Source organism: Pseudorasbora parva, chromosome 8, assembly GCF_024679245.1.
Source record: "Pseudorasbora parva isolate DD20220531a chromosome 8, ASM2467924v1, whole genome shotgun sequence".
Classification (NCBI taxonomy): Eukaryota; Metazoa; Chordata; class Actinopteri; order Cypriniformes; family Gobionidae; genus Pseudorasbora; species Pseudorasbora parva.
This window is the reverse complement of record NC_090179.1, coordinates 21,966,235-21,988,294: the sequence shown is the minus strand read 5'-3', so window position 1 is coordinate 21,988,294 and position 22,060 is coordinate 21,966,235. Positions and strand designations below refer to the sequence as shown.

General features: G+C 37.5%; 1 protein-coding gene across 4 annotated transcripts in view; it reads right to left on the bottom strand.

Moving 5' to 3' along the window:
• stard13b (StAR related lipid transfer domain containing 13b) overlaps positions 1-22,060 on the bottom strand; it is a 136,765-nt gene that overhangs the window by 104,753 nt on the left and 9,952 nt on the right. The window contains exon 1 of one of the 4 annotated variants that reach the window (XM_067450400.1): positions 15,809-15,913. The exons of 1 other annotated variant lie outside the window; for it this stretch is intronic. The gene's annotated coding sequence lies outside the window, so the exon portion shown is untranslated. Of the gene's footprint in view, positions 1-3,352; positions 3,584-15,808; positions 15,914-22,060 lie in introns of those variants that run through there. 2 more of the 4 variants (XM_067450399.1, XM_067450402.1) reach the window with 2 other exon arrangements.

The following is a 22,060-nucleotide window of genomic DNA, read 5'->3' as shown; positions in this document are numbered from 1 at the left end:
GGCTGATTTACAATGTACTCGTCCATTCATCAGACGACCTAAATGTCCCAGACCATGCTGTGGTTAGCAACCCTGCTAACCCCCTCATTACCCCCCAACCACACTGCACAAAAACACACATTAAACCACAGGAAATACGTCTGATTGGTGGAGAAAGAAAGAACATTCCTTTCTGACACCTTTAGCTTAAGAACATCATCTAGACAGATGAACTGTGAAAGACCAAGATTATTCTTGGCAGGACGTTGCTATCAAGTGACTGATAGCGTGAAATCATGCCACTCACTTGTGCTATATTAAGATGTGATTGGTTTGTTTTTGTCAGATTTATTAATTTAGTATGCAAATTGCATCTGACAGCAAGGCTGTTTCCAAAAAGCATCGTAAGCAGTTCGGTTATGCAATTGGTTTACCATTTGGTCACCATTTTAAATAATCTTTTTAGCACTTAAGTAGTAATCTAATGTTAAAAAAAAAATTAAATGTACAAATATCCCATGTAGTCTTGCAACTACCCATGTATATAATTAAGTATATAATTTTGAAAAGAGACTAATACTTTTTTACACACATATTTATACTTTTAACCAATAAACAGCAACATTTGATAGATAGAAAAAGCACCCAACTTAAATATTTACATAAATAATTATATTTATAAATATAACAATTAATTTAACAGTAATCTAGTTATTGTTGTCAAAAAATATAAATAAATAAAAATGACAGAAAATTCTAAAATAAATGTAAAATCGAATAAATAGTCACAAAAATCTTGTTTTAAAATTTTAAAGATAAAAGATAGAACATGGACAATCTCCATGCCCAAAATATAGATAAAAATCATTTGTGTGATCCATTAGTATTTATTACTGTATACATACACTTGGAAAAAGTAAGTTACCTGGTTGCCTTAAAATGTTGAGTTCATTGAAATTAAGTTAATACAATGAAGGAAATTGGTTTAGTAAATAGAAACTCAAAATACTGTTATCTGAATCACATTAATTATCTAAGTTGAATTGACAAAAGAAAAAAGTTGTGATAAAAAAATCTTGAAAATATATATTTTTACAGTGTATGTATTTTATACATAAGCATACGTTATTTAAGTATTATTTAGTATTGTGTATTATATGTATGTATTAAATGTCATAAAAAGACAATATCTATCTCATAGCTGTCGACAAAACAAGAGATAAAAACAAAACATATTTCACTGAACGATACTCTTAACTTTCATGCACCTTCCAGTATTGAACTTTTTCCAGTGGTCATCAACAGATGGAAACACTGAATATTCCTGTGTACTTCCAAGCATGCATAGAAAATCAGAGCTCTCTGTGCTGTGGTGTTAAATGTGAGAAGGGGGCCAGCTGGCAGCCCTGACTGTGGCCTTCACTCATTTAACACTTTGCCTTGTGCTTTGCTCTCATTCTGTCTCTATCGTGTCACACACTCACGAAAACATGGTCCAATTTCATCAAGAGAAAGGAAAACACACACCTGCCCTTAACAAAACATTTAAACTTTAAAAGCTGATAAGAACTTTGACCAAACACCGGACAAGGTCAGTGGCTTACGACCATCTACAGCTCTGACTGTGACACACATGCAAACATGTTCGTATTAAATCACACATGGTATATAACAGAGGTTTTGAAAAATGCAACATATGTCAAATATCTCGATGCACAAGAATTTGCATAAGTATAGAGGCATATTCAGCATCACGCTGTACTCCAAATACTTTAAGCAGCATTTTCAATGGAAGATCATAAAAAAATATTACGTCAAATCAGACCATTTAAAATGATCTAGCGAGGACACATTTTGATGACCTAAAATATACACTTTTCCTTATACATTCATGCAAAATTTTAGCCTACTAAAACACGAGAACACTGGCTTCAATATCATTTGAAATAACCACTCACTCAACACGACAGGATTCATATTTAGATGTTGCAATTAGTTGCAAACTTAAGTTACAACATTTGTTCTCAACTTGCCCAAAAACTTTGTCTCTCATGAGAAAGTGTTGCAAGTGTAACCCTGATTAGATCTAGTCCTCTCACCTCCTTTCCTTTAGCCCGTTTCTCTCTAAAGCCACAGTAAAAGGAGGCCTCCTCATTCCCAGCTGTATAAAAGACTTGATCCAAACAGCCAAAGCGGATTCTGCACTGTGAATGTCACTCAAGCGTTCTACAAGTTTCTCGTTGAGCGCAAAGTGTTGCAATACATGAAAAGGGGCGAGCAGTGTTTTCTTTTCACTTTGCACACTGTGAGTGACTGTTAACGCTGCCATTCTCATTCGTTTTACAGAGGTCGTTATTAATTCATTACACAGTGTACATTTCAACAGAACTGTAATGGTCCAGTAAAAACGTACATAGAGTTACTGACACGTGTAAGCTGAAGTAATCATGCAGATTCAACCATATTTTATTGATGTACGATTTGCATCATTCAGTCATGTTTCTATTAAGTTTTTAAGTTTAGATTTCTTAGTGAGATTTTTAATGTTCAAATTTGTATAAGGGAAAGTTTATACAGTATATAACATCCTGTAACTCATCACCATTTTCTTTAAGTACTTTTAATCACTTTTTTGTTTATTTTAAATGGTCCTGAAGTGTACAAATCTGTCCCATTCACTCCTCTGAATTTTTTTTTTTTTTTTTTAAATAATTGTGAGGTAGAGTTTAAAGTATAATGTTTTGATTATGAGAAATACAGTAGCAATTAAGAGAGAGACACAACTGAGAAAAAATATAAATCAAATTGCAAGACAAACTCCTAGTGAAAGATATATAGATGGAATTTTGTGATATAAAGTTAAGTATCAGTTATGAGAAATGGCCACAATTGCACAATATAACAGTCAAATTGCAAGATATAAATCCACATTGGGACATATAAAGTGGCAATCATGAGAAATAAAGTTACTCTGAGAAGGAAACAGGCTTTTTATGTAGTATTGTATTATTTCAAGCTGCATTCATAAATAATTATACAATAACTAACAAACTTATAGTGTTAGATGCAGTAAATGTCACGTCGCAGAACAACATGATAACTACCCATATCAAGTTGTGGAAATCATATGAAACCGTTTTTTCCAATGAGCTCGGAAATTTCACTTCCGTGCACATCTAGAAGCAAATGAAACTTTCAATGTATGGAGTTGCCAGACACTTTCATTCAAAGGTGACTTAATTTCATCAGTATTCTCTGTCATGAACTTTAACCGTCATCCACCTGCACTGAAGAGTCTCCAACAGGTCAGTAAATGAAGCTGAAGCCTCTAAACTGACTTTTGGATATTAAAACGGATTGAGGACCATCTCACCTTAGAGTACTTCAAATATGCTGGGAAGTCCAACAGGCGTCAAGGTCATGATGAGGAGCGCGAAAAGTGTCTAAGGTCCCATTAAAACCAAGAAACTTGCGTGCGGACGCGCTCAGCCTTTGAAAGCGTCTCTTTTTGCGCTTCTCCTTGGATGTTCAAGGCAACTCCTCCGCAGAGGGAGAGGTGCTGTCATCACAAATTCCCCAAAATCCCCACAGGCAACGGGAAGCCTCAGCATGCAGTGACTAAGACATTCAGAGTAAGAGTGGAAGGGGAGGAAGAATGTATAGTTGTTAGAATGATGGTTTGGAGGAGGAGTTTACGGCTGAGGGGAAAGGGTGAAAGAGAGAGAGAGAGAGGGGAAGAGAGGAGATACTGTTGTGTAAACAAGGCGCTGCACAAAGTATATTTGGATGTAAATGGCCTGCACTGGCTTTAATTGTGAAGGAGAACAGATCCATGTCTCAGTGTATGGCTCTGACCTCCGGTTCAACAGGGCTGGATGCATTCCAGGTTACACCACCATTATCCACAGAAAGCCATACGGATACTTTCTAAAAACAAAAGGAATGGATGGACAAGGAAAGAAAAGGATATTTTACTTCACCATGGCTTTTTTACTATCAGGAGAGCTGTCTGGATCACCCTGGAAATGCTGTGGCTTTGTTAGAACCCTAAGGCATATGTCAATGGCTTATCAGAAAGCATTTCAGTATGAAGGTCCTTCAGTTCGGTTTCCAGGGAACCACATCACATCTAATGATCTGGAACAAAATTCAAGAGATAACCAAGCATATGTTTAATGGATACAATGATTATTCCTTGGTAGAAAAGGAATCTCAAGTTTGTAAAGTATTAAAAAATAAAAATAAATAATAATAATAATAATAATAATTATTATTATTATTATTATATACAGTTCCTTCTCAAAAAATTAGCATATTGTGATAAAGTTCATTATTTTCCATAATGTAATGATAAAAATTAATCTTTCATATATTTTAGATTCATTGCACACCAACTGAAATATTTCAGGTCTTTTATTGTTTTAATACTGATGATTTTGGCATACAGCTCATGAAAACCCAAAATTCCTAAATATGCTAATCTCAAAAGATTTGCATATTTCATCCGACCAATAAAAGAAAAGTGTTTTTAATACAAAAAAAAGGCAACCTTCAAATAATTATGTTCAGTTATGCACTCAATACTTGGTCGGGAATCCTTTTGCAGAAATGACTGCTTCAATGCGGCGTGGCATGGAGGCGATCAGCCTGTGGCACTGCTGAGGTGTTATGGAGGCCCTGGATGCTTCGATAGCGGCCTTAAGCTCATCCAGAGTGTTGGGTCTTGCGTCTCTCAACTTTCTCTTCACAATTTCCCACAGATTCTCTATGGGGTTCAGGTCAGGAGAGTTGGCAGGCCAATTGAGCACAGTAATACCATGGTCAGTAAACCATTTACCAGTGGTTTTGGCACTGTGAGCAGGTGCCAGGTCGTGCTGAAAAACGAAATCTTCATCTCCATAAAGCTTTTCAGCTGATGGAACCATGAAGTGCTCCAAAATCTCCTGATAGCTAGCTGCATTGACCCTGCCCTTGATAAAACACAGTGGACCAACACCAGCAGCTGACATGGCACCCCAGACCATCACTGACTGTGGGTACTTGACACTGGACTTCAGACATTTTGGCATTTCCTTCTTCCCAGTCTTCCTCCAGACTCTGGCACCTTGATTTCCGAATGACATGCAAAATTTGCTTTCATCTGAAAAAAATACTTTGGACCACTGAGCAACAGTCCAGTGCTGCTTCTCTGTAGCCCAAAAGCGGCTTGACCTGGGGAATGCGGCACCTGTAGCCCATTTCCTGCACACGCCTGTGCACGGTGGCTCTGGATGTTTCTACTCCAGACTCAGTCCACTGCTTCCGCAGGTCCCCCAAGGTCTGGAATCGGTCCTTCTCCACAATCTTCCTCAGGGTCCGGTCACCTCTTCTCAATGTGTAGCGTTTTTTGCCACACTTTTTCCTTCCCACAGATGTACCTTGATACAGCACTCTGGGAACAGCCTATTCATTCAGAAATTTCTTTCTGTGTCTTACCCTCTCGCTTGAGGGTGTCAATGATGGCCTTCTGGACAGCAGTCAGGTCGGCAGTCTTACCCATGATTGCGGTTTTGAGTAATGAACCAGGCTGGGAGTTTTTAAAAGCCTCAGGAATCTTTTGCAGGTGTTTCGAGTTAATTAGTTGATCCAGATGATTAGGTTAATAGCTCGTTTAGAGAACCTTTTCATGATATGCTAATTTTTTGAGATATGAATTTTGGGTTTTCATGAGCTGTATGCCAAAATCATCAGTATTAAAACAATAAAAGACCTGAAATATTTCAGTTGGTGTGCAATGAATCTACAATATATGAAAGTTTAATTTTTATCATTACATTATGGAAAAGAATAAACTTTATCACAATATGCTAATTTTTTGAGAAGGACCTGTGTAAATCTTTATTTTAAATGGAAAAAAAAACGAATAAAAAGTTATTTTTAGATTATATATATATATATATATATATATATATATATATATATATATATATATATATATATATATACATACACATATATACATACACATATATACATACACACACACACACACACACACACACACACACACACACACACACACACACATACAAAATACAGGTCAAAAGTATTAGAACAGAGTGATTTTTTTATGTTTTCATAATGATCATAAATGTTTCTTGAGCAGTAAATCAATGTCAAAATCAAATCAAAATATTACAATGATTTCTGAAGGATCATATGACACTGATGATTATAGTAATGCTCAAAATTCCGCTTTGTATCACAGAAATAAATTACATATTAAAATATATTCTAATAGAAAACAGTTATTTTATATTTTAACAATATTTCGTGTGTGTGTGTGTGTGTGTGTGTGTGTGTGTGTGTGTGTGTGTGTGTGTGTGTGTGTGTGTGTGTCTTGATGTTTTCTTTTATCTGATAAAGATACTCTTCCATTGCCACTTCAAACTACATGCAAATGCTTTCATGTTACTCAAAGTAGGTACTCATTTCCCATTAGTCCAAAAACAAAAGCCTCAATAACAATTCATCTTAATGTTTCCTTTCTTCAAACTAAGCTTAAAATAACATGAAATAACACTGAAACTTGCAACTCTCTGACTAACCAATTATACTTATAACCAATTATAGACTATATATATATTGTCATTGTATGACCTCCAAGTACCATATTGTTAATGCTACTGGATACACCAAACCTTTAAACCACAAACTTTTAAAATAGAAGTATTTATATATGTTTACATATACAAATACTTCTACTTTAAAAGTTTGGGGTTTAAAGGTTTGGTGTGCTAGTACTTAAACAGCAAGTACTAGCACAATGCATTGATACTAACCAACTAACACCTCCTTTGTTTGAACCATGTAATTGCATACAATTTAATCCTGTATACATGCGGTTCATTTAGTCAGAAGCTTTCTCCACCATGTAATTTGTCAAAGATGCTGCTTTAACAAACATAGCAACTGATGCCTGCTTTAATATTTTTTATTCCCTGTCATTTTGCTTTATCTGATGTTTGATTCACTGTGGATTTCCTCTTACAGTACTACATCATACTCCAGGGTTTCCTTTTATGCACATGCACACTCTTCAATAATAGCACTGATTGTTGACATGTAAAAATATACTGATTCAAACGCATATTCAAATTGAATGAACGATAAAGAAAGTAAAATTGCTTATTGTGCCCAAGAGCAGGATCTATTTAAGTACACTTAACGATGCCTCTAACCACAGGGTGAGAGCTGAAGTTCCAACCACGCAAATGCAATGCTGTTTGTGAATGTTTGTTTGAACTATGGTTTTGGGAGACACAGAATCATTGAACTATGTTGGTTGGAACTTGCAACCATAAAGTTGGCTAACAATGATTTGGGGAAAGCACCCCTGGGCAGTTGCTTAGTAGCAAAGTAAAGAGACTACCTTCAAGTTTAATTGTATTTTTGTATGTCAGTAACTGTAAATCTGCTGCTTAGGTTTGTTGTTGTTGTTGTTTTAATTAGTTTTTTTTTTAAAGCATGCCACAATTTTACATATCTTACGTTTGTACACACACACACTAACACACACACAAACAAACACACACAAACACACACACACTGGGTTAAACATTTAAACCAGTGGTTGGGTTAGCCCATATTTGACCCAAACATGGGTTGAAACAAACCAGCATTTTTTAAACAGATGAGTTACCAGCCAAAGTTTAATCACTTGGGGGATTGTTCACAACACATCATTTGACTCAAAATATCCACTATTTCGCATTTTACATCAAATATTTTTTTTTTCTTTTTTTAACCCAAAGTGACATTATAAGGATAACCTTCATAATTCTTTACCATTAAAAAATAAATAAATAAATAAATAAAATAAAGAAAGAAACACTAAAGCTGGCTCAGCATTGCCATGGATGCTGCCAACATTTACTCTGAGACTCCATAATCTTCAAAGGCACCCGAGCAAGAAAAAAGCAAGACCTTAAAAAAGAGAGGGCTTATGTCACCACCAGTCTGTACTACATGGGGATCACCACAAGGGCAGCAGATGAAAAGCAGCAGATTGGCAGGACTGTGTGAATGGATGTCTTTATTTGTGGTGGTGAAGCCCTGGAGGTGAGGTGACCCTTCTTTGTGCTGTGGAGGTCCAGCTTAAACACAGCTGGATCTTCATGTAGCTCGGCCAAAGAGGCCCTCTTCTGATCTCTTTCCTCCAGCTCTGAAAAACAGCCCTGTTTGTTGGAAACTCTCTGTTAGATTTTTAGGGCTCCCCTACGAAGACAAGAAACTCTCTCTCTCTCTCTCTCTCTCTCTCTCTCTCTCTCTCTCTCTCTCTCTCTCTCTCTCTCTCTCTCTCTCTCTCTCTCTCTCTCTCTCTCTCTCTCTCTCTCTCTCTCTCTCTCTCTCTCTCTCTCTCTCTCTCTCTCTCTCTCTGTGTGTGTGTGTGTGTGTGTGTGTGGAAGTGCAATAACTCACTTTCAACTGAATGCCACAAAGAGTTGTGCTTCTGTTGGACTCGTCTCATAATCATTGCAGGAGCTGGTTCTGTTCAGCATCCCCAAAGATCATAACTCAAAATGCTGTTCATTGTCAAATGCTGTACACGGATTCTAAGATGAGATCAGATCAGAGAACTAATACTGAGATATAACATGTCATATTTAATAACACATGCTCATTGTAGGTACTTTCAAAGGTGTACAGGGGTCATCCAGACCTTAAATTCATTAAAAGTCTTTGGGATGCGCTGAAGAAGAGTTTTTGCATAGCTCTTGCAGTCAATACAAGATTCTGACCAAACATTGATGCACCTCTTGATGGAACTAAATGTTGTGATGTTATTTCCATTGAGAGGTGTACATACATACATTCATACATAAAGATAGATATATAGAAGGGAAGAGGCTGAACGCAATGTCAAGGCTGGTCCAGGGCTAATAGATCACTAATAGATGGTCTTGCACAGACACAATGATACAAAGAGTGCCTGAAGCCATCAAGCATTCTGGGTAGTTTATAATTTTCTCTGCTGTTTCACAGCAATAATATCTATATGGCATTTACCATTGAAACACAATTTCAGGGATATTGCATAAAAATTGCTGACTTAACCAAAATAAAACAATCTTCAAAATGTGCATAAAAAACATGCACCACTTGAAGTGGAACCATATTTAACTCAATATGAAAAGATGGAAACACATTTACTGATTAAATGTCAACATGTAAGCCTATTAAATAATACAATTATTTATCCTTAACTAAAGATTAAATATTACATCAGTGATGCACACTCTCTGTAAAGCATGCAAGATTGTCACAACCTATCGCTCAAAATAATGGGAAACCGCCCATGCAAATGGCATTCAGCCTTTTTTTCCTGTGTTTACATCATTAACTGATTTGCATTATTTCTTTAGTGAGTCGGGGCTAAAACACTCATTTTAACAAGCAACACAATTCCTTCTTACTGAATTCCACCATTTGGTCTGTCTGAGGGAAAATGCAAAAACAGCTAAACATCAACAAACAAACAAAAAAAAAAATTTGGTTCTAGTTTTTTTTTTTTTTTTTAAATGAAGCCCTAGTGGAGTATTATTTCTCGCATACTGTCTTATCTACAGTTGTCAGCCGTACAGACACATCCACCATGATCAATATGCCAACCCCCTCAATATGCCATAAAATATGGCAGCACCTCAAGCAGGGTGAGTTTCATTAAATCAAAAAAATATTTACATACCTCCATACTGCACGGATCATGTCTGTTCCTTTTTAGAAAAGTACATGAGTTTTTGTTTCTCCTTAGTTGGTGAAATCTCTGCATCAGTTAATATGGACCACAAATGCCCATAAAATGTTTAAAATCCAGATTTGCATGTCTGTGTGTTGAAAATAATAATAATTTTCTAATCACAACAAGCCAGAGCAGGAGACTTTAACTCGAAAAAAAGTCAAAGCATTTGCTAAGCGGCATTCCACAGATTAATGTGAAAAGGTGCTATTGTGCCATTGTTTGCTCTTTTCTAAGTGAAGATTATGAAGCTTCACCTAACTATAGTGTTAACAGAGAGACTAAAGAAAAGAGTTGATACATGGAAAGGTATGTCCGTCTGAAAAATAGTGGGCGACATTGGAGTGTTAGTGCATTTACAGTAGTAAGTCATGGGTGAAGAAAGGGACAGTCCAACAATTCCAACAATGGGCTTTAACAATACCCTAACATAAGTCATGGTGAAAACAGGTGGGATTGGAATGTTTTGGCCAATATTTTCATGCTCAAATGGCATTTAACCTCCAGCACTTCTAACTAGCCTCATCCCACACTAAACCTTGAGAATCAGACACTTATGTAACATTAAACTGCCTCAAAAAAAGCACAAAAGACAAAAATGAATAGAAAAAAAAAACAGCCCAGCACCGCAACTTAGAACATTCCAGTGATGCCTTTATCTTTGACTCAATATTCCCATTCTGTTTCAATTTTCTGAAAGATTCCCGACATTCCAGAAAGCCTAGGCAGGTGTTCCGCATTATCTCCTCACCTCACACTCTGGTTCCATCTTCACCCTAAGACACTTGACCCATCCTTATAAATCTAACTTAATGCCCTCGGTGGCAACTAACTCACCAGCCTTGGGTTTTGCATTATGCGCTGCTGTCAGGCTCAAGAAGAGGCAATGGATCCAAGTCGTCACTTAGTTCGCCTAGCAGTTGTTTCTGAAAGACATGGCATCACCAGAAAAGGTGATGGTATATTTGCTGATGAATAAATATAAGATTGCAAAAGCATGCAAAAAGGATTTCAAAGCTGGTAGAGCATGGCGCTAGCAACGCCAAGGTCATGGGTTCGATTCCCAGGGAAAGCAAGAATTGACAAAAATGTAAAATGTGTACCTTGAATGCAATGTAAGTCACTTTGGATAAAAGCGTCTGCCAAATGCATAAATGCAAATGCAAAACGGTCGATGTAGATATAATTTCAACAAAAGGGGAATGATTGCACACTTTCAGCCCTCTTGAGACAACCGCGACTTGGAATAGGGTACATGGGACACTGCAACTCATATTTTTAGTGAGTACCAATGTCTTTTTTTTTTTTTTTTAAGAATCATGAAAAACAATTGATGAATTTACATTTAAAAAATTGCATAACATTTCAGAACATTTTCGGAAAAGGTATTTTGAATATATTTCACTGACAGATTTTATTTCCATTATTCAGAATTATTTATTTGTTTGGTAAATGTAGTAGTTAATGTTCAAAATAGGTTAAATAGAACTTTTTCTTACTTTTTAATCTTTTTCTGTTTTTTTTATACTTTTTTTTCTTAAAATCTGACAAATATTTTATAATCTATTATAATATATGTTGACATTTTTGCCCAAAAAAGAGGTTACAGTATTTATTACTATTTGCTGTAAATCAATAACAACCCTGTTCATTGTTAGTTTGTGTTAGATATTAACAGATGTATTAGTAAATCTTGAAATACTACAACAACTAAAGCTGGGCATACACTGTGCGATTTCAGCCAGTTTATCTAGTACTCACACTGTACAAGTAGATCGCATGCGATGTAATGCCAAAGCTTACAATTTATGTGCTCACACTGTGCGGCCCAATCGTCGAGCACGACTCGTCTGCTCACACTGTACAAGTAAAATGTGTGCGATAAAGCCCCCGTGTCTAGTTGCGACGATAGACCATGCAACGTGACATTTTGTGCCAAATAATGCATTGCGGTTCACATTTCATGTGATAGAATTAAGAATATATCAAATAATAGTATCTAATAGTAATTAAATGAATAAAGTATGAAAGGAAAACAAGTAAATGAATGACCAAGTAGCTAAATTAATAAAATATGCGCTGGATAGGCTACACGATGGTTGGGAAGACTTAGATTATCCATTTTACAACACAAACTGAAGGCGCAACAGTTTGCACAATTTCTGCTATTTGAAAGCTGTGCGGGCACAGTGAGGGAACATACACTCAAAAAAAAAAAAATTTTATTGCACGGTGCTGTTCACTTTATTTAAGTAACTTATCTTGATTTAACACCATTATATCAGGTTTATGTTACTCTTTCACATAACTTGATGTTTTTATTTTCAAATAACATGTTTCAATCAAGTAACCCAAACAAACTGGATATTCACTTCCCATCATGCTTTGCAAAGGGGCTGAATTCGGAGAGTAAATGTTTAAATACAGTGCTATTTTATGCTTTTTAACAAGATGAGAAAATGGAGAGACTTTTTAAATGTTTAATGCTGGTATTTAAAAGTTTGTGTTGTGTTATTGTTTTTGGAGGTTACCACTGTGGTGAAGTGTAGAGCATGTGCTCAGGGTGAGGACCTGCTGATAACAATTAAAGTTGTTTTAATAATAATAAATAAAAAAAAACTACTTTGGGCATGCCAAAACTTAAGTTTACTGAAATAAACAATGTAAATTAAATTCAACATAACCCAGTTACGTGGAACCAGTTGACATAAAAAAGTTAAGTAAATCCAATGTATCCTTTTTTTTTGAGTGGGGCCTATAAGGCAATCAGTTCATAGCTCACTCAGCTGTAGGATATCTGCATGGGGGGGCAACCAGAATTTCTGACATGCCAGAAATTCATCCGACCATCCAATTGCCGATCGGGAGAGGTTTATCGCCTCTTATTTCCCTCTATACACTGCATGAACATCTCACGACAAACGACACATGACAAAGCTGAAAATCGGCCCGACCCGAAAAAGAGTTGCACGAGTCAGAATTCGGCTCGAAATCGGACAAAAACAAACACAGCCTACCCCCGGCTTTAGATTAATCAAATGCCCTGTGTCTGCTTAGTAAAATAAAATCTTTCTATCTAAAAAAATATAAGGGGGGTGTGGGAAAAAATTTGTGAGAAACCAGTTAAGAAGAGAAGCACTTTAATGAAGCAATATCTGATGCATATGACACACCAACTGCTGACTGATCAACCCAATGTCTTTAAATGCCATCTCTCATTTTGAGTCCATCTGCTCAGTGGACCCAAAGTGTTCCTGATGAGCAATGTTCGTGAATTATTAGCATTACATACAAGCATTTGTTGCTGACTTGTAAAAAGATTAGTTCACTTCAAAAAGCTAGCAGTAACACTAATGCAAGCACATGTTCATTAAGCATAACAGTTTGCTGATCTTACAAAGCTCCATTGTGTGTCTATCAGTAGTTTTTCCTATTAACAGTATTTCTACGTGACACGTTTATGCAGAAACATTTTTGAAATATCTCAGGTCTTAAATACTGGTTTTGGTTTACATTTACATTCCATCAAACCTCCAGCGTCCCATATTTTAAGCATTGCGCCCATATTTTAGGCCATGTGGCAATAGATGACAACATTCCACAGATTTATGAATAACCAGAGTGTCATTGCTCCGGCTGTGCGGCGGACTCACTCCTATTTTCATGACAACATGATTGGTTGGTGACTTCCCAAGAGGATTATAAGAAACCTCAGTGTTGATATTTTCCCTCATTTGTGCGTTTGGGGTTTATAGATTTCCAGATTCATTGCAAAACCAATAGCAGGGAACCGCCGGGGCCTCTAGACGCCCCTCTGGCACCAGCTGAAAACACCAGCTTAGTTTTAAACTAAGCAACAGGAAAATGCCTCGGAACAAAAGGACTAAAAGAGCAAACGCTGCAGGAATAGATCAGACCACTAGTATACTTTTATGACTTGGAGTCAGACTTTTTGTTTGAGGAGGCAAGGACACAGCGCTGCCACAAATATCAAGCGTAAAAATAAAATGAATATTATACAATACAGACATTGACTCTGACGGCCTGATTATCCTGTCAACACAACAACACCCTTCTATCATATTCACAACTCTTCCACAGAAATGGACCAAAAAATCAGTTCAGACTGAAATCAACGTAAATTGACTTGAAATAACACGAGCGAGGTGTTTTTACTAAGCAATCTGTAACCTTCATACCAACCATATTTCCCAAGGTTTTTCATGCACTGGTTAATTTTGACATATTGGGATATGTGGCTTTGTTTGTTTCAGACTATTGCGGGTTTTTAGAGGGGTTTGTCCATTTTTTTCACAGCTGTTGACAATATTTTCTGATTTATTGTTTTTGACAAAAAGAGAAGAAGAAAAAAACAAATCAGCAAAATAAAGATTTTGAACCTGGCTTTATCCAAATTTCTGATCTGGTAAAGCATTTTGAATTAGATAATACATAGTTTATGTATTTAAATAGTTCAGAAAACTTATGTAATTAGTCAATTGGGCAAGTATGGTGATATTGTTAAATGTATGGTTTATTTTGGTTGTGTTTTTCTCCTTGTACTTCCTTGTTTTGAGTTGTCACGTGTTCTGTTTCCCACCACTTTTCTGTTTTCATAGTTACCCTCATTAGTTTAGTCCCATTCAGCTGTGTTTAGTTAATTGTCATCATTGTCACCTGTCCCCCTCGTTTAAGATAGTCATCAGTGTTGGTATTTAGTTCACTCTGTCTTTATGCAGTGACGCTTGTGCTGTGTTTGCAAACTTTATATCAGCTGAAGTTGAATAAATGCAATATTTACAGGTACACAGATGTTTCAAATGACATTTTCATTCAATACTTTATGTACTGCTTAATAAAGCGTCTATTTGGACAAGATTAAAGTTCAACATATAAACCTCCCACGTGGAGAAGAGCGCGCATTCAACGCTTGCATCGCCCCGTTACGGTAAGAGGCGGGACCTTTCCGGGCAACGTGCGCTAAGCTGCTGTCAAATTACAACACGGGAAGCGCTGGCACAATCAGAACTCATTACGTATTTCTGAAGGAGGGACTTTTTTAGGACAGAGAAAACAGCGGTCTACAGATAAGTAAATTGTGTAAAAAATACTATGTTTTTTTACATGCGAAACATGAACTCATGTTATATTGCACACTGTAAACACAATCAAAACAAATGAAAAATGGGAGAAATAACATTATTTTCTTGATCTGCGTTGTTCACTCTCTTGACTTGAGTGGGTGGTTCGCACTTATATCCACTGATCGGGCGGGCAAAGTAATAAAAATAAATAAATAAATCGCAGGTGGATGAGAGATAAATCCTTGTGTTTGTTTGATACGTTTTAAGAACCCTGTCAGATAATTATTCTGGCCGCTTTCAAAACAATCCCTCCCTCATGTGATCTGATATGGGAGTGGAAGCTCATTAAATATGTAAATCTTATCCAATCCTAGCTGTCGGCGTTTACTTCCAAGTCTCCAGTGCGGCACACCCATCAAAATCCAGCGTTCAGAAGAGAGCCTCAAAACCAGTATAGAAAATAGCCTATTACTTATTAGTTATGATGTTTTTAAAAACCATGGGAACATGTTTTTTGTTCCCATGGGTTGACCTCAGACAACAGTATAAAAAAAGCCAGTTCATTACGAACATGAATTTGTATTGTACTGAAAAAACCTACACAAACACCCAGAGCAAACTTTCCCTCCTCATTTCAGACTTCCCCCGCATGGCCCTGCTTTGAGCATGTTTGTTTGTTGCACACAGCAGATGTGTTTTATGAGCAGATGACGGTGTGTGATGATGGACGTTCAAGTAGTGACTCTGATTATCAACACGTCGTGATAGCAGAAACCTGTCACAAACCTGTTATTTCAGCAGTGTAAATTAGTCTCCCTGTGATTATCTGCTAGATATGGCATGCGGAGTGAGTATGTGTGTTTATGTGACCTCTGCCGTGTTCATCTGAGAAAAACGCAGCATGTCAGGAATATTCAATGGAATGAGGAGCAAATTAATTCACTTTACAAACACACTCCAGCCTCACCTGCCTTAACTTGTTCAGTTGATGGGAAAAATCAGGGAGCAAATTCCTTCTACTGAAAGGCAGCGGCAGACGTGGGGAGCATGAGCTGTGATGGCCGACTGAATCAAGCAGGTAGTTTCCTAAAAAGTACAGCTTAATGTTACATTTCATCATATACACATGTACTTCTTTAAAAGCAACTCAATATTTTCCTCAAGACTGCATCATCATAATAAATCTAATTCCAACAGCGAATTTAATTTCCTAGTGCAAAATAAAAAACAAGCTATATGAACACAAAAGGAGGCGGCTTATTCAAAAGCACTCCCTCTTATTGTCTTAGAAATTTATTCTGGTAATGATTAGGAAACTTTTTCTGTTTCATAATATGTTTCTCAAAAAGCATTTTGGTTTTATATAAAAAGTTACAAACATAGAGATGCTTTATGACCAGACTTTAGGCTTTTAGAAAATGATCTTGATGGACAAAACGTGTAAGTGTCATAAACTTTTTAATCCAAAAGTACAGTGGCCCAGTAGTGCTGCCGTACTAAGTTAAACAACAACACAACAAAATCGCCACAACACAACGGCTGCGTCCGAAAACCCAGGCAGCTGACTTGTTGCCTTGTTGCCTCATCAGACAATGACTCTGCAGGCAGCGTTTTGTGCCTGAAGGCACCTCACGAAACTAATTTCGGTCCGACTTCTAAGACAGTGTAATAGACCCTTTTACAGCCCACGTGGTCAAAGAGTTGCGCGCGCATTTTGGCAATGGAAGTGGTGTTGTTCCCTATTGGTTCTAACCCTATTTTTTTACAGTCTATGGTTCTAACTTGTTAGCAACTCCGAAAGTTTATCAAAACGGTTTCCCAGCATCAAAATGTCTGGCTGTTGCGTTTTCGGTTACACTAATCGCTATTCCACACCAATGGGCTTAAGTTTTATAGGATTCCGACAGGATCACGGCCGTTTCAGAAGAACCGGCGGTACCTGTGGCTGCAGGCGAATAATGCATTGATTGGAACGAGGGCATAAAAATGCTCGCATAAAAAATTACATTTGTAAAACATTTACTGCACTTGAAATTTAATGCTTTATAATAAACCTCCCAACATTGGCTGCCACTGGTGTGTATAATGTACCCCCACCCCTAGATTATCATATCAATAATCACAGTACTTATCAATTTCATTTGTAATGATTTTATTAATAGTTTAATTGCAAAATAACCATCTGAGAAATGTATGCAAGCAACATATTTGCTATTAAAGTATTATAGCATTACAAAATTAAACTTTAAACAAAAGTGTGTCGACACATACGAATCAATAACAACATAAAATGTAAGGAAAAGGATAAATGTATGTCTGTGTGAAGAATAAGAATAAATGTAGAAAATTGTATTGGACATTCTGTCCATGCCTACAGACAACGTATTCATAAGCATCCTGTGATTTATATGCTTGTCTAGGGTGTACACGCTCGGTTTCTAAATACGTATATATCCGACCAACTGGCCATCTGCTAACGTCTTCTATCCACTCCACTATAGTACACGGATCTGGTAGCCGAATACCATTTGATAAAGTCAACTTTTTAAAATAATTTTCTCGGTTTGTGTTGCTTAATCCGCTCACGTAGCTTGACATGCTGCTGATTCTCGCCACAGTTTGTTGCCAAAATGCGCGTGCATACGTTACTACGTCATCATTGTATACAAACAGTAAAAGGGTCTATAGTTTAATGATCTACAGCTAAATAGAGAGAGCTTTGGTGAGAACTAAACACATTTAATAACCACAGTAGTGATTTCTCGCTAGAAATTCCATCAGAAGTGTAATATGTTGGTAAAAAACATACATTACACACAAACTGATCAGCAAACACAACTTCTGGACACCATCTTTTTTCCCCAGCTCAAATGTCACTGAATGGAAAGCACAGGATTGTGGGATATCAAAGGCAGCGAACAGTGCCGTTTCTAGGCATAGGCAAACAGGCGGTCGCCTAGGGCGCCAACAGCTGGGGGGCGTCAATGAGCCCCCGCCCCAACAAGATTTTTTAGTTATTTCATATATATTTTATTATTAATATTTCGTACTTTTGCTATTTCAAGGCATTATTATATAGGCGATTATTGGAGTGAAGTCGCCATGGTGATAGTGGTGCTGCTGTAATGAAATGAGATCATGTAGAGGGCGGCAGGGAACGTCGTCATCCGTGGCGTTGTAACGCTTGTGTCCGAGTGAAAAATGCGGATAGCTCACTTAATGTAACTGGAGTGGATGCAAACCAAGCCTGCAGTCTCCCTCTCATTTACTGAAGCTTTCGCGCCTCGATCGCCCCCCGGTGACCGGTCCCAGTATAGCCGCCCCTCTGTGTTTTCTAATGGACGAGAGGCAAACTAAATAATAAAATTACACTTCAAAAATGTTTCCCCAAAGTTAGTTTATGTCACTGAAGGCAGTTATCATCACGATGATTTCATTTCAGGTGTTCGTTTTAAAAATAAGTTTAGTTTGAGTTAGTTATTTGATGCTATAAAAACGGCGGGTGTGACGTCATGATTGACAGCTGAGACTGACGTCTTCTCTGAGTGAAGTTGTCACTGAGGCACTAACGGACTTTTTTCGAAATTTTTGGGAGCAGATTAGAGCTTTAGCTTTAATTTCTACATTTCCATAACTGTTTATTTCACACCAACATAATTCATTGTTCTGCATCTGCGAGAGTGTGGGCGGGCTTTTGATATCGCTGCTGTACTTCCTGCTCTACTTCCTGCGCTCTACTGCGCAACTCCGGTCCCGAAATCGCTACTGCGCAGACTCGGTCCCAAGATGTCCGCGCCGTGCAAGGCCTCCTGAAAGCTTCAAATATGGCAAGCGGAAACGGATGATGTCGAGTCGTCCATATTTTTTTACGGTCTATGATGCAAACACGGAGGCGATTAACATCAAACAGATCGCACTTTATTCCCCGCTGAACTCTCATCACAAACTCCCTTTCCGTCCACAGCATTACTTAATAAAACAAAATAACTGTTAGCAACAGAAAACAGAAAATAATCCCCACACATGGGAGCTCAAGACTCAGTGCGCACATACACAAAATGCAGACTTCGTTTGCAGGGAGCACGCGCAACTCTTAAAGGGGCCACACTATATTTCTACTCGTTACAGCGTGCTTTAGTTTCATTATCATGAAAAGGTCAAAGCCATCAGGGGCTCAGTATCGTAAAAAGAAAGCGAAATATACAGTTATAGCCTACTTATTGGTTACTTGTTCTCTACTAAGCTGGTCCCTCTATCATAACGTTGAGCAAAACATTACACTGAATATTAGTACTGGACGGACCACACGCCATGCTCATTTCAGGTGCAGAACATTATAGCAGTTAATTTGAATAATTTTTTTTTTACATCAGAGATAGCTGTTTAGTGTAAATTGATCAAGTAGGCTAATACTGTCATAACCATGGGCGTCACTAGGCCCTTTTTTATGAACTTATGCCTCAGCCCCCCCTAAAAAAATATGTGATTAACCTTTAAAACATGAAACTGGCGCAAGGCTTCGGCTACTGCTTCGTCCCGTCTTTTAGTCTTTGTGTCACTGTGTTCTTCAATCCGCAGCGGCGCCGAGTGACATGGTTTTCAAGCTATTGTTATCTTATTTTTTGGCCTTCAGAACATCTTAAAATACACATATGTAGATCATAGAATTCAAATTTTTCAAGGGGGAGCATGCCCCCGAACCCCCCAACATCTGTGATCTCAGAGATAATAAACCTAGCTACATTATTCGATTAATGCATGTACAATATGCCCATGAAATAAGGAAGTCATATTTACTTCATAAGTTGAAGTTTAAAAAAAAAAAAAGGGGGGGGGGGGGGTGCAACATATGAATCTCGCCTAGGGTGCCAGAAAGGCTAGAAACGGCCCTGGCAGCGAAGGACACATGTATGGTGCCTTCAAAAATGGATCAGATGAAGGTATCTCCGGAGACGGGAAGTGAAGCAAACATTAGATTCGGCCGTGCCTTAATGCCTTCCTGCCTTCAAATGTGTCCTCCGAAGGCAACATTTTACAGGTTTGGGACGCAGCCAACATAATCGCCACAACACAACGGAAACGAGCTACAACACAACGGAAACGAGCCACAACACAACCAAATCGCCACAACACAACGGAAACGAGCCACAACACAACCAAATTGCCACAACACAACGGAAATGCTCCCGACCTCGAGGGGCTCTCGGAGTGCAAATTTTTTTTCCTTGCCAATGCCATTATAAATTGGCCAGTCTAAACACTACAGTCAGTTTTAAGTGTATTAACCATTGTATATCGACATGAAATATAAATTCAAACTCACCTACATGCATTATAGCTGCATATACTAGTGAACGTTTTACTCGCGATCGTGGCGCTTGATGCCCAAGGGAACGTCTGCCAATTCCACCAAGTGGTCGAAACGTATAATTTTATGAAATTAAAATGACTTTTTTTATTGTTGTTTAAATGTTAAAATTCCAATGTTGTGCATTATTGAGTCAGACTTTTTAGAATAGCCTACAACAAAGCTGTGGAATTTTGACATGTCTGTTTTTAAATGTTAAAAGTAATTTTAATTCACTGCATGGTGGAATTGGCAGACGTTCCCTTGGGCATCAAGTGCCGTGACAGCCTGTAAAAGCGTTTTCGAGAATAAATATGCTGGTGTTTTAGAGCATGTAGGTGAAAAAAAGCATGTAGGTGATTTTTAATTGATATTTCATGTCGATATTTAATGGTTACACACTTAAAACTGTTGTATAGTTTTTATATATTTGTAAGACTGGCCAATCTATAGAGCAATGGCAAGGAAAACTAACTTTGAGAGTCTCCTCGTGGTCGGGAGCATTTCCATTGTGTTGTGGTGATTTTGTTGTGTTGTGGAATGTTTTTGCTGTGTTGTGGCAATTTCTTTGCGCTGTGGTTTAATTCCATTGTGTTGTGGTGATTTCGTTGTGTTGTGGTTTAATTTAGTATGGCTGCACTACTGGGCCACCATACTAAAGCCTATGCAAAATCATGTTGGGTTATTGCAGAGGGAACCACTGTGATGCTAACTGCCTGTAAGCCTACAAAGTGACATAATACCTGCATATCTCAACACTTCTGTGATCCAGAATGGCAGCACAGCTGAAAGGTTTGAGCTGTGCCCGCTAATGAACAGGTGTGAATTTGCATTTCCTTCAGCTAGAGGCTTATTCCTTTCACATATGGCGTGAAAGGGCCTATACAATATATATTCATGCAGAATACATTAGGACGCAATTATACAGTATACCTTACTAATATTTTGTTATAGTCAATGTTTTAACAGTTGCTGATTCTTTTTGAATTTTTTTGAAGATATATGAAAGGTGTTAACCTTTTTTTCCTTATCTGCTATCTTTGACATCACAGCTCTGGAACTTTGACTCTAAATGTTGTGTTAAACCGAAAACAACTAGCATTGAGATGAATCAGGGGTGCCCAATCCTGTTCCTGGAGATCTACCAACCTGCAGAGTTCAAATCTAGCCCTGCTCTAACATACCTAGTTATCAAGAGCTCCTAAAGATCTTAGACCCCGTACACACAAAACCAGAGCTTTCCCCATCCGATCTTTTTTTTTTCTCGTTTCAAGAAATATCCGCATACACACAAGAGCACTGACAATGACTCAAAACGATGTAGTATAGTACATGCCAGACCAGTGTGTGGCACTGTAATTCTGCCACAGAAATACACTAAAAATGGAGAAGAAGAGTTGTGGCTAGAAGGTGCAAAATCGCACAATAAAATAACAATAAATAAATTTGCAACTTACCAGATTTTATTAACGCCTACACCTACCCCAACACTAAACATGCAATATTGTTAGGTAAGTACAGTAATTAAAGTCTTCATGAAATCAAAATCGATCTTATTTACTTTGTTAGCACATATTACAGATCTTAGGCTGAACAATTAATCCGTGCATTAATACACAGAAAAAATGATGGAAACATTTTACGTTTTTAAATTTTTACATTTTTGGTTCATCGGAATGGGATGACACTTGGTAGCTATGTGAACACTCAAAACAAATCATGGAGATGTTTCGGTTATGTTAAAGGATCGTGAAAAAAATAGTGACACTTGTTTTCTTTGTGGTCAAAAATGACCGACAAAGGAAATGAATGAGAAAAACACAAAAACTTAGGGAACCTGGTGATACAAATCACAAATCAACCATGAGCCAG